Raw genomic sequence first — 11033 nt, 5'->3', positions numbered from 1 at the left:
TTGATCCAACAATTCCACTTCTGGGTATATACCCAGAAGAATTGGAAGCAGAGTCTGGAAGAGGTACTTATATAGCCATGTTCACAGCAGCATTATTCAGCTTAGCCAAAAGGTAGAAGCTACTCAAGTGCCTACTGACAGGTGAATCGATAAAGATTGTCTGTACATACAAAGGAATATTATTCAGCTTTAAAAAAGGAAGGAAATTCTGGCACATGCTACAATAGGCTAAGCCTTGTGGTCATTATGCTAAGTGAAATAAGCCACTCACAAAAGGACAAATGCTGTATGATTCCACTTATATAAGTGGCCTAGAGTAGTCAAATTCATAGAGACAGAAAGTAGAATGGTGGTTGCCAGGGACTAGCATAGTGAAGAGTTACTTTTTAATGGGTACAGAGTTTCAGTGCTGCAAGATGTAAAGAGTCTGGAGTGGCACAACAACGTGAATATACTGGACACTGCTGAACTGTACACCTAACAATGGTTATGATGGTAAATGTTTTGTTATGTGTATTTTACTACAAAATTTTTAAAAACTCGATGCTATTAAGCTTGTCTCCTTTTAGAATGTAAAACCCGAGGCTGTATATAATTTGCTGAATTAAAAATAATATTTAAGGTACTTTAATTACGGTATGGTTATGTGAATGACTAAGTTGATAAATTCAACATAGAACAATTTGCTAAGATAGACCCTAGGTTAACAGATAGCATGCAGAGTTGGCTAAGGTGTTTATATTTAGGGAAAATGTTTTAAGGAGCTTTTACTGTTTAGATAGTTTCAGCATTTAATACATGATTGTGCAAAGGTGAGATTCTAGAGTTTGTAAAACTGACATTATAAGAAAAGCCCTTTGTTTTTTAGGGGGGTATCACCTTAAGATTTTTCTGTTATAAAATTAATTTGTGCTTAATAAAAATGTGGAAAAATTAAGAATTAAGTCCCACCACCCAAATTTAACCTTATTTCCTTTCCAATCAAGTTTAAAAATATATTTAGTTATGATCATATTACATATGAATAGTAACCATTATTTTAAGAGGTTGCAAGTATAATAGATGACAGAGTATATAAGTTTTAGTTTAATTTCCACTTTTTTATTTTTGGAAAATTAGGGAATTTTCAGGATATTCCCCCCCCCCCCAGTTGTAGTATATTTTGGTGCATTATACTATATTTTCCTTATTATGGTATAAATTAAAACGATATAAATTAAAATTGAAATCTTTGTTTGTAAAGAGCATTTTCTACATTATGGATTATCTCCTTTGGATTTATTCCCATAAACAAAATTCAACATCAAAAGGTTTAAACATTAAGGGTTTTCATAATTGTAAGGGTTTTGATATTGCCAAATCGCTTACCTACCTAAAAAGTGTATAAGTGCTATCACACAGCACCCTCGCCAGCCTTTAATGTCATTTATTAATTTTTGTCAACTATTTTTGTGAAAAATTGTGTTATTTTACTTTGCACTTCTTTGAGCTTCTTTCAGTATGTTTGTTTCCTTATTGTATATCCTAGTTTTTTTTTAGTGGATTGTTTATTCATGTGTCTTGCTCATCTACAATTGGATTCCAATGTTTTCTTATTTACTGTATTTATATATAATAAACAGTAACACTTGTATCATAGTTCCTGCAAGTACTTTCCCCAGTCTATTGCTTACATTTCAATTTTGACTATTTTTATTTAATTGATGTTTCTAATTTACCTATGATGGAATCTGCCCTTATTTTCATTTGTGTTTTCCAGTGAATATGTTGTGTGTGCAGAAAGTGGTTAAATGTAAATGACAGTGAACCTACATTATTGTCCAATAGTGTCATTTAGAAATAACACAGGAGTTATCTCATTCCTGTCCCTGAGTCTGACACTACCTGAGTAGTGAGAGTTCTTACTCTGTCCCTCACTCTGCCAAACCCTTCAGGTGAGGGTTGCCAGATCAAATACAGGATGCCCAATTAAATCTGAATTTCAGATAAACAACAAATACTTTTTAAAAAAAGCATCAGTATGTCCCAAATATTGCATGGGCCACACGGATACTAAAAAATAGTATTCATTGTTCATCTGAGACTAGATTCAATTTTAGCTGGGCATCCTGTATTTTTATTTGCTACATCTGGCACTCCTACTTGGGACTAGTTTATTTACACCTGCTTACTTAACACCATCCTGTACCGTGTTGGGGCTGCGGATGGTGGGAGCTGAACGAGGAGATAGTTCCCGTCCTCAGAGAGTTTATACTCTGGTTTCCCAGAGAATTTTGCGATCAGAAAAATAATCTGGACTATTTCAATGACTGCTAGAATAAACTTTGAGCACAGCCTCTGTATTTTCCTGTTGTCTAACGCAGAGTTGTCCACGTTCACCTGACCACAGAGCCACCTGAAACACCCCCTCCCCTGGGGAGTCTGATTCTTTTGGTTTGAAGAGGGATCCAGGTGCCAGCGGTTTTAACAAGAGCCCAGGTGATTCTCCTGCCCAGGTAAGTCTGTGGAACTCTGGCAGCCTTGGCGTTGGAGGCCTCTGAGTAACACCTGGCATAAAGTCACGGTCCAAGGCAGCTTCAGATCTTCCATTCTTTTACGACCTATTCAAAATCACTGATACACATTTTGCAGTGCTGATCATCTTCGTAAGCTGCTTTACAGTTCATGAAGTTCATCCCATTTGGTCTTCACTCTGATTCTCCAGGAAAGCCGGGAAGCTTATTTCCGCTTTACAGAGAAGGACAAGGAGGCTCACAGGGGCTAAATTCACACAGCAAGTTCCAGAAGCCGCCGGAGCGGCAAGGCCCGCCCTCTTTCCACCCCACCGAGCTACCTCCTTTCGCGTACAAAACGTACGTGGGGACCACTGGGGCTGGACTTCAGGTGACTTCCGCTCCCAAACCTGCAGCCCCAGGCCTGCAATTAACAAATGAGTGGGAGAGGCCTGTGTGCTGGTCAGTGCAGGAACTCAGAGCCCACTGAAACTCTGAGTGGGTATCGGGACCCTTTGTCATAAGGAGCAATGCTGCCCTATGGTAATTGTCTCTTTACCTGCATGCTTCACTAGGCTTCTATTTCTAGTCTTTCTATGAAATTTACAAAGTCTCCAGAGAACATGAAAAGGAACTGGACCATGAATTTGACTTGAGGCTGACACTGTATTTGGAGGCTTAAAGAAGAAACCAGTCAACTTTGAATGGAGCTTCTGTATGAAGTGGGGGAAGCAGCAGCTGGTGTGGCTTCTCCTTGGACACATGGCTGTGTCTCAAATGGCCAGTCTACTTGCAAGGAAGATTCCTAATCTGAAAAAAAAGGTGTGTGCTCGGAAATCTACCCTGTATAAACAAAACACCACCAAAAACTGACTTGGAAGTCAACCTAGGACAAATATTCGATCCTTATAGGTTCATGGAAGTGAAGAAACTGCAAGATAAGCGGGCCCCAGGCACTCCGGGTGTGGAGTGGCGGGCAGTCCTCCTGCGGGACCCCTCCAGCCGCGCGGCCTGCTCGCCACCGCTCCCGGGGCGCCGCCTGCTTGTGAGCCCAGCGGCCTGGAGCGGCGCGCGCGGGCACGGCGGCGGCGGGGACGTGCTCCGAGGACGCGCGCGGGGCTGGTCCTCCAACCGCCGCTCCCGGGGAAGAGGGCGGCTTCCCGGGAAGCCCGTCGCCGCCGCCGCCGCCGCCGACTCGGAGGTGCGGAGAGGGTTGTTGGGAACTCGGGGCGCGCGTGAGCGTCACCAACGCCGCCGCCACCCGGGACAGCCCGGAGGTTGGTAGCTGGTGATCGTAGCGGGTCCTCGGGAAGTTAGGTGTTGACTTTCTGCTTCGACTGACTTGGTTGAGGAAAAGAAACGCCCGATACGCTTTCTGTTTCCAATTCCCGTTCCTGCGTGCGCGCCCGAGGGCGGGGCAGAGGAGCGGAGACAAAGGCGGTGGGGGGGGGGGGGGGGGGGTGGGTAGGGGGGGGGGGGGGGGGTGAGGGGGGCGTGCCGCCCGGGTCAAGGCTGCGTTCCCCCCCGGCCGGCCGAGTCCGCTCACGCCCCTGCCAGCGTCCCCCCTCCTTGGCTTCGCCCCCAGTTTCTGGCACTGTTGCTGGAAGTGTGGACGCCGGTCCCCTTGGCGATCTTAGAAGTGCGCCTGCCTGACTGCTGCGGCTCCAGTGACCCCCAAAGTTAGGGACTTGCTTTCTACTCTCCGGACTCAGTTTCCCTCTTTTCTTCTACCTGTGGCCTTTAGGTGGCATCAGTCTTGATGTGGAAAGGCCCTCCTCCTCTCAACCCTACAAAGTGGGCGGGAGAGGTACTAGGATGGATAGCACTGGTGGTAAGAAATGTGCCGCTTCATTGCTTCGTGGCTCTTGGATCAGGGCAGTCAGGCTAGCCAGTTGGTATCCTCGGTGGTTTACATTATATGGGGGTGCGACTCACTGTTTCTGTCCTTTTCTGATTTGTATTTCTCCTTCATTCATTCGCACAGCTAGGCGTTTACTTCCATGTGATAAGTGCTATGGGAACACGAGGAGAGGGAAGGCTTTCCTGAGGAGGGGGTGGTTTTTATACTGGAATTTGAAGAATAAGTATGATTTTTTTTTTCCCTTTCATTCTTCATGTTCCGCCTTTCCTATAATTTGTCTCCCTCCTTTCTCAGTGGCAGCCCTTCACTGTGATTAAGTGTTGGATAGGAAGTCAGTTCTGACTTGAAAGATTCAGCTAATAGTGATGGGGATGATGTGCTTGTCAGGTGCTTTAAATCCATTATTATTAAACCTTGCAATAACTGGGAAGGATACCTAGTGTTAGCCCTTTTCACAGCAGAAGAAAGGAATGCTTAGATGCCAGAGCCACAAAAAGTTAAGTGTTGGGATCGGGTTTTGCACTGCTCTTTCTGGGTCAAAGCCTATGCTTTATCTGCTGTTTACTTTGCCCCCTCCTTGGGAAGTAAGTTATATAGACTAACTTAGAGTGAAGGCCAAGTCTTTAGAGAGAGCAGTCATTTTTGTGGGTGGCTAGATGTTGGTGGGAACTCTGAAGGTAATGTCAGGGACTAGCCAGGGTGAGCCTTACTCATCTGTGTGTCTTCTTCCAGGCCAGGGCCTGGCCAAAGGGAAGTGCTCCTTAACTGTTGCCTGGGAGTTCCATGGCTTGGGTGAGATCCTTGATTCTTCCTTTTTTTGTGCCATGGACTTCTTTGGAGTCTGGGGAAGCCAATTTTTAAAAGGCATTTAAAAATACATAGAGTTAAATATTATATTGAAACAGTGATCAAAATAGTATAAAAACCCCAACATTTGTAATGGTATTTTCTTTTTTCTTGATTAGTGCATTAAGTGACAAAATTCAGGGCTGTATCAGGTAAGTTTCAGAATTTCAAAGTAGTGATGCCCATGTAAATGATGTTTGCAGTATTTGCAACAGCTGCACTGTAGTATGACAGAATTTGTGACACTTATTGGTGACAGTCACCAGAAATGCTCTTACTAGTGTGATTTGCTCTTCGCACTTACAATCAAATGAAATCCTGAATTTCAGTTAGAGGTTCGTGAAAATACAGACATATGAGAAAAGAAATTTAAGTTCATGGCCTCCTGAATTCTGCCTATGGACATCTTGTGGGTGGAGGGCTGGGTATCTAGGTTACAAACCCAGCTAGTGGTGGTTTTTCTTCCTCCACGTTCTTGCTGGCCACCCTACAGCGTTACTAATGGCTGTTCCCTTCTCCTTCAGTTCGTGTCTCTTTTTCCACAGGTGCACAGTTGTTTCTGGTGATAAAAGCTGTTGAGAGAGAATTGCTGGATTGTTTACATGCTCTACCTCTCTTGCTCCTTCTGTGCCTAATTCTGCTGGAGAATATTCCAGTGATAGTGGATTTATTTGTATCATATAATGCATGACCATCTTCCCTTCCCTCCCTCCAATGGTGTATGGTATTACCAGTGTCAGGGAAGAAAAAAGGAGTTATCACTATATATCCTACAGACATTTAAAAAATCTTCAGATGTTATTATGAACAATTTTGTGGTAATACATTTGAAAATTCAGATGAAATGGACAAGTTTTTGCAATAAAATACCTCATAAGACATAAGAACTAGAAAATCTCTATAGTTCCATATCTATAAAGAAATTAAATATGTAATTAAAAATCTTTTCATAGCAGAATTTCCAGGCCTAGATGGTGTCACTAGTGCAATATTACAAACATTTTAAAAAATGAAAAAGAAGGAATACTCCCTGACTGCTTTTATAAGGCCAGCATAACCTTGTTACTCAAGCTTGATAAGGAGGTTACAAGAAACTATAGTCCAAACTCTCACAGAAAAGACGCAAAAGCCCTGAAATGGGTATTGGTAAATCAAATCTAGCGACCTATACCTATATTTATAGGCTACCAAACCATGACCAAGTTGGATTTATTCCAGGAATGTAAACTTTGTCTAACATTAGAAAATCAATAAATAATTTAACCACAGTCACAGAATAAAGGAGAAAAACTGGGTTTCCCTGGTGGCGCAGTGGTTGAGAGTCCGCCTGCCGATGCAGGGGACACGGGTTCGTGCCCCGGTCCGGGAAGATCCCACATGCCGCGGAGCAGCCGGGCCCGTGAGCCATGGGCTGAGCCTGCGCGTCCGTAGCCTGTGCTCCGCAACGGGAGAGGCCACAACAGTGAGAGGCCCGCGTACCGCAAAAAAAAAAAAAAAAAAAAAAAAAAGAGAAAAACTACTTGGTAAACTTCAACACCCATTTGTGATAAAAATTCTTTGCAAAGTAAAACATTGAGAGAATTTAAAGTTTTAAAATAATGAAGGGTAAGTCATTGCGCTACAAATAAATGTGTGGATTCAGTATAATCCCAATCAAAATCCCAGCAGATTTTTTCTAAAAATAGTAAGCCAATTTTAAAATATATTTGGAAATTCTAGAAAATCCAAGTAAAAGAACAAAATTGGAAAACTTAATCTAATAGATAGTACTGTACGTAGTTTGTCAGCATGGTGTTGGCACAGTGCTAGATAGACCACGGAACTGAGTACAGAATCCATAAACAGGCTCACGTGTATGAGGTCTCTTATGATAGAAGTGACACTGCGGTGCTCTGGAGAAAGGACAGCCTTTTCAGTAAATGATACTGGGCCAATTGGATATTGCAAATGGACAAGATGAATTTTGATCATCTACCTCACCCCATACACAAAAATTAATCAAGATACATCATACATCTAAATGTGAAATCTGAAACAAGAAAGCTTCTGGAAGAAAGCAAAGTAAAACACCTTTATGACAAAGGTTTATTGACTAGGACACAAAAAGCAGTAGTTATAAAGGAATATATTGGTAAGAACTACTGTTCATCTAAAGATTCCATAAAGAGAGTGAAAAGGCAAGCTACAGAATGGGTGAAGGTATTTGTGATAGTTATATCCAATAAAGGACTCATACCCAGAATGTAGAAATAATTTTTACAAATCATTGAGAAAAAGCCCAGTAGAAAAACAGGCAAGTCACTTCCCCAAAAGATTTCCAGATTCCCAATAAACATATGAAAAAGTGGTTAACCTCATTAGTAATTAGGGAAATGCAAAATAAAACTACAATGGGGTATCACTCTATACTCAACAGAGTGGTTAAGAACAAAAAACAAACCTAAAAACCTGTCAATGCTGAGTATTTGTTAGGATATGGAAAACTGAACTTCTCATACATTGCTGATTGTTATGAAAATTAGTGTAACTTTTGGAAATTGTTTTCCAGTATCATTTACTAAAGATGAACATACACATCCCCTATGACCTAGTTTACTGTTTAGTGTCTATCATTCTTTGATAAACACTAAGCAGTAAGACAGGTGTATTTGCACCGAAAGACATGTAAAAGAATATGCAGAGCAGTGTTATTCCTAATAGCCCCAAGTTGGAAACAACCCATGGGTTCATCAATAGTAGAATGGACAAAAGCCTAAGTAAATTGCATATACAATGGAATACTCCACAGTAATAAGAATGAACAAATTATTGCTTTATACACAACATGGATGAGCCTCACAAATGTAAAGCAGAGCAAAAAGAAGGAAGACACAACAAGAGTACGTGCTATGTGATTCCATTTTTTTTTTTTTTTGAAGTCTGAAAATGGGCAAGACTAAATAAACTAGGGTGTTAGGAGTCAGGCTAGTGGTCACCTTTAGTGGAGTTATAAGGAAAGAACAGAAGGGGCATTCAGTTTTTTATCTGAGCAGTAATTCCTGGTGTGAGTCTGCTTTTTGAAAGCCTTACATTTTTTTTTCTTTAAGCATACTTTAATACAAAGTTTACTTAAAATATATTATTAAAAAATTTGATTCACTCAGATGCCCCTAATCTGGAGAGTGTAAGATGTGGTGGGCATGATTCTTGGTGATTAAACAGGCTTAAAATAGGTTGAGAATTTTCCGGGGAAAGGATACAGTATCACATCAGTAGCTTTTCTGAACTAGGGGCTTATAAATCTGACTCCTTTTCTGCCAGTCTTTGACAGCAGAGATCTGGCTTAAGGGCAGTTCATATAAAAGGACTTAAGAGTTATGTTTGATATTAAGATTGATATCAGTGTGAGACAGAAGCCAAAAAAAATGCTAAGTTGAGAACTGAATGCAAAATTTTTGTTTTCATTTTCTTGCAATTTAAGTTTTTAAAGTTTATAACAATTAGATTAAAATATTCTGATGTTTTCTATAAATCCCTTTAATTAGGTACTTTCCTTCCACTAGGCCATGAACTAATTGAGGGCAGGGGTAGCATATTAGTTTCTGTAACAAATGACCACAAACTTAGTGGCTTCAAACAACAGAAATTGATTACCTACAGTTCTGGGGATCAAAAGTTCACAATGGGGTGGCAGGGCTGCATTCCTTCTGGAGGCTTGGAGTGGTGGGGGGCGCGGCAGAGGAATGGTGTCTTTCTTCGTTGCTGCTGTTCTCTGCCTCTACCATTCCTTTGTTCTTGGCCCCTTCCTCCATCCTCAAAGGGTTATCCTCTGCTTCCATCATCATATCTCCTCTCTGTCTCTGACCCTCCTTCCCTCTTAGAATGACCCTTGTGATTACATGGGCCCACATAGATAATCAGGGATAATGTCCTCATCTCAAGATCTTTAACTTAATCACATCTGCAAAGTCCCCTTTCCATGTAAGGTAACATATTTACATGTTCAGGGATTAGGGCATGGACGTTTCTGGGGTAGCTATATTTGGGGGATCCTACAGACGGAATCTTTATATTTTGCCTTCACAAATAGTGCAGTTCCTGATCTTCGGTAGGAGCTCACTGATATTTGTCGAATGCAGGAATGAGTCTAAGATTTCACTATTTGAACTATAGCTTCGGAAGAAGAGAGACGATGGTCTTGTCCTACTCTTGCGCTGCCACAGCTGGAATTTTGGGTTCAGCTTTAGGTACCTATACTATAAAGAGACAACTGACAGAATGGGAAAGGGTCTGGGAAGCAAGCCACTGAAATGATTGAAGGAAGCATGGGGGTTTGTCCTGGAAGAGGGCTTGGGATGGAGTGGATAGCATTAATTATCTCTAAATATTTGAAGGAGTATGATTGGCAAGAATAATTAAGCCTTTCAGTATACTTAATAGTAGCAGTAATATTAAACACAACAAGAATGAGCATTTTAGAGCTTATTATGGCCAAGGTAAGATTCTATCTCTTTGTAAACCCGTTTAATCCTCACAGCAACTCTCTGAGGGTTATTATTATCTCTATTTCATAAGTAAGGACATTGAGGCACAGTGAGGTCATGCAACTTGTGGTGGGTCACACAGCTAGAAAGTAGCAAAGCTGAGATTCAGCCTTTGGCATTCTGACTCCGGAGCCATCCTCTAAACTATCATACTATCCGACCTCCGTGCTTTTAGTTCCTGCAGGTACAATAGGACTAGTAGCAGAACGTTTTTTAGAAATAGAGGGGCAGATTTTGACTCAGTTTAAGAAAAAAAAAAGATGATAACAATAAGAACTTCTTAGAAACAGAGTTTCCCTGCCTTGCAGTGTTGCTGGAAGTGGTCAGGTAGGTTATTGTAAAAGGAATTCCCAAACTGGCTGGAGATTAGACCAGATGACAATATTGATTTTGAAATTTTGATTTGAGAATGTAATTCTTTAAAATATACATCTCTCTCAACCTTTGTGACATTTTATGTAATAAAGACCTACTGTGAGATGTAGTTTTTCCACTAACTTTCCAGATTTTATTTATTAGGAATTCTAACATACTGGTATGGTAAGCCACGTCCCCGCCCCTTTTTTAGGTGCCATTGCTGTTCCTCCAGTAAAGAGATGGAAGCTGTTCTCTCTTCCCTCTTGAATCTGAGCTGGGCTCTTGATCAATAAAATGTTCTTTGAATTCTGGAGCCTGGTCCTTAAGAGACCTTGTACCTCTTGCCTTTGTTCTTTTAATACCCTGAAGCCACCATGCTATGAAGGGTCCAGCCTACTGGAGGATGAGTGCCCACATGCAGAAGTAAGGCACCTAGCTGACAGCTGGCACAAAATGCCAGACATGTGGGTGAGATCATGTTGTCCTCTCAAGTTTCCTTGAGCCATGCAGTGACTTAGTCATATGAGTGATGCCAGGTGAGATCAGCAGAAGAACTTCCCAGATTGCCATCCCATAGAATCACGAGAGAGAATAGATCTTGTTATTTTAAGCCACTGTGTTTCGGGATGGTTTATTGCACAGTGATACATAACATTTGGTGCATATTTAGAAGTAGTGATATGTATTTTAAAATATTCTGTAATTAGACTTTTGCCCAGCCCAATGGACCTCTTCAATCTAGCTGATCATTCCAGTGTGTTTGCTGAAGCCTTTCTGGGTGTGGAAAAGCGTTTCTCCATAGTATCACGTGGGTATAAGAATAAGACTCTTTGTAAGACTCTTAAGCAGGGTTTGGAGAACACTGTACTGTGAGAAGACATGATGAATCTGGGCCTGGTTTTCCTGGTGGAAGTCATGTAATTTATATTCTGCAAAATAGGTTTCATCAAATTC

General features: G+C 41.3%; 1 protein-coding gene across 1 annotated transcript in view; it reads left to right on the top strand.

The window, feature by feature from the left end:
• Positions 1-3631: 3631 nt before the first annotated feature.
• HHAT (hedgehog acyltransferase) overlaps positions 3632-11033 on the top strand; it is a gene marked incomplete at its 3' end in the record, with an annotated part of 151745 nt that continues 144343 nt past the window's right edge. The window contains exon 1 of the mRNA XM_007446360.1: positions 3632-3769. The remainder of the gene's footprint in view (positions 3770-11033) is intronic.

The sequence above is a fragment of the Lipotes vexillifer genome, unplaced genomic scaffold (genome assembly GCF_000442215.2).
Source record: "Lipotes vexillifer unplaced genomic scaffold, Lipotes_vexillifer_v1.1 scaffold1707, whole genome shotgun sequence".
NCBI classification, from domain to species: domain Eukaryota; kingdom Metazoa; phylum Chordata; class Mammalia; order Artiodactyla; family Lipotidae; genus Lipotes; species Lipotes vexillifer.
The sequence above is the reverse complement of the archived record's forward strand: the minus strand, read 5'-3'. Positions and strand labels throughout refer to the sequence as shown.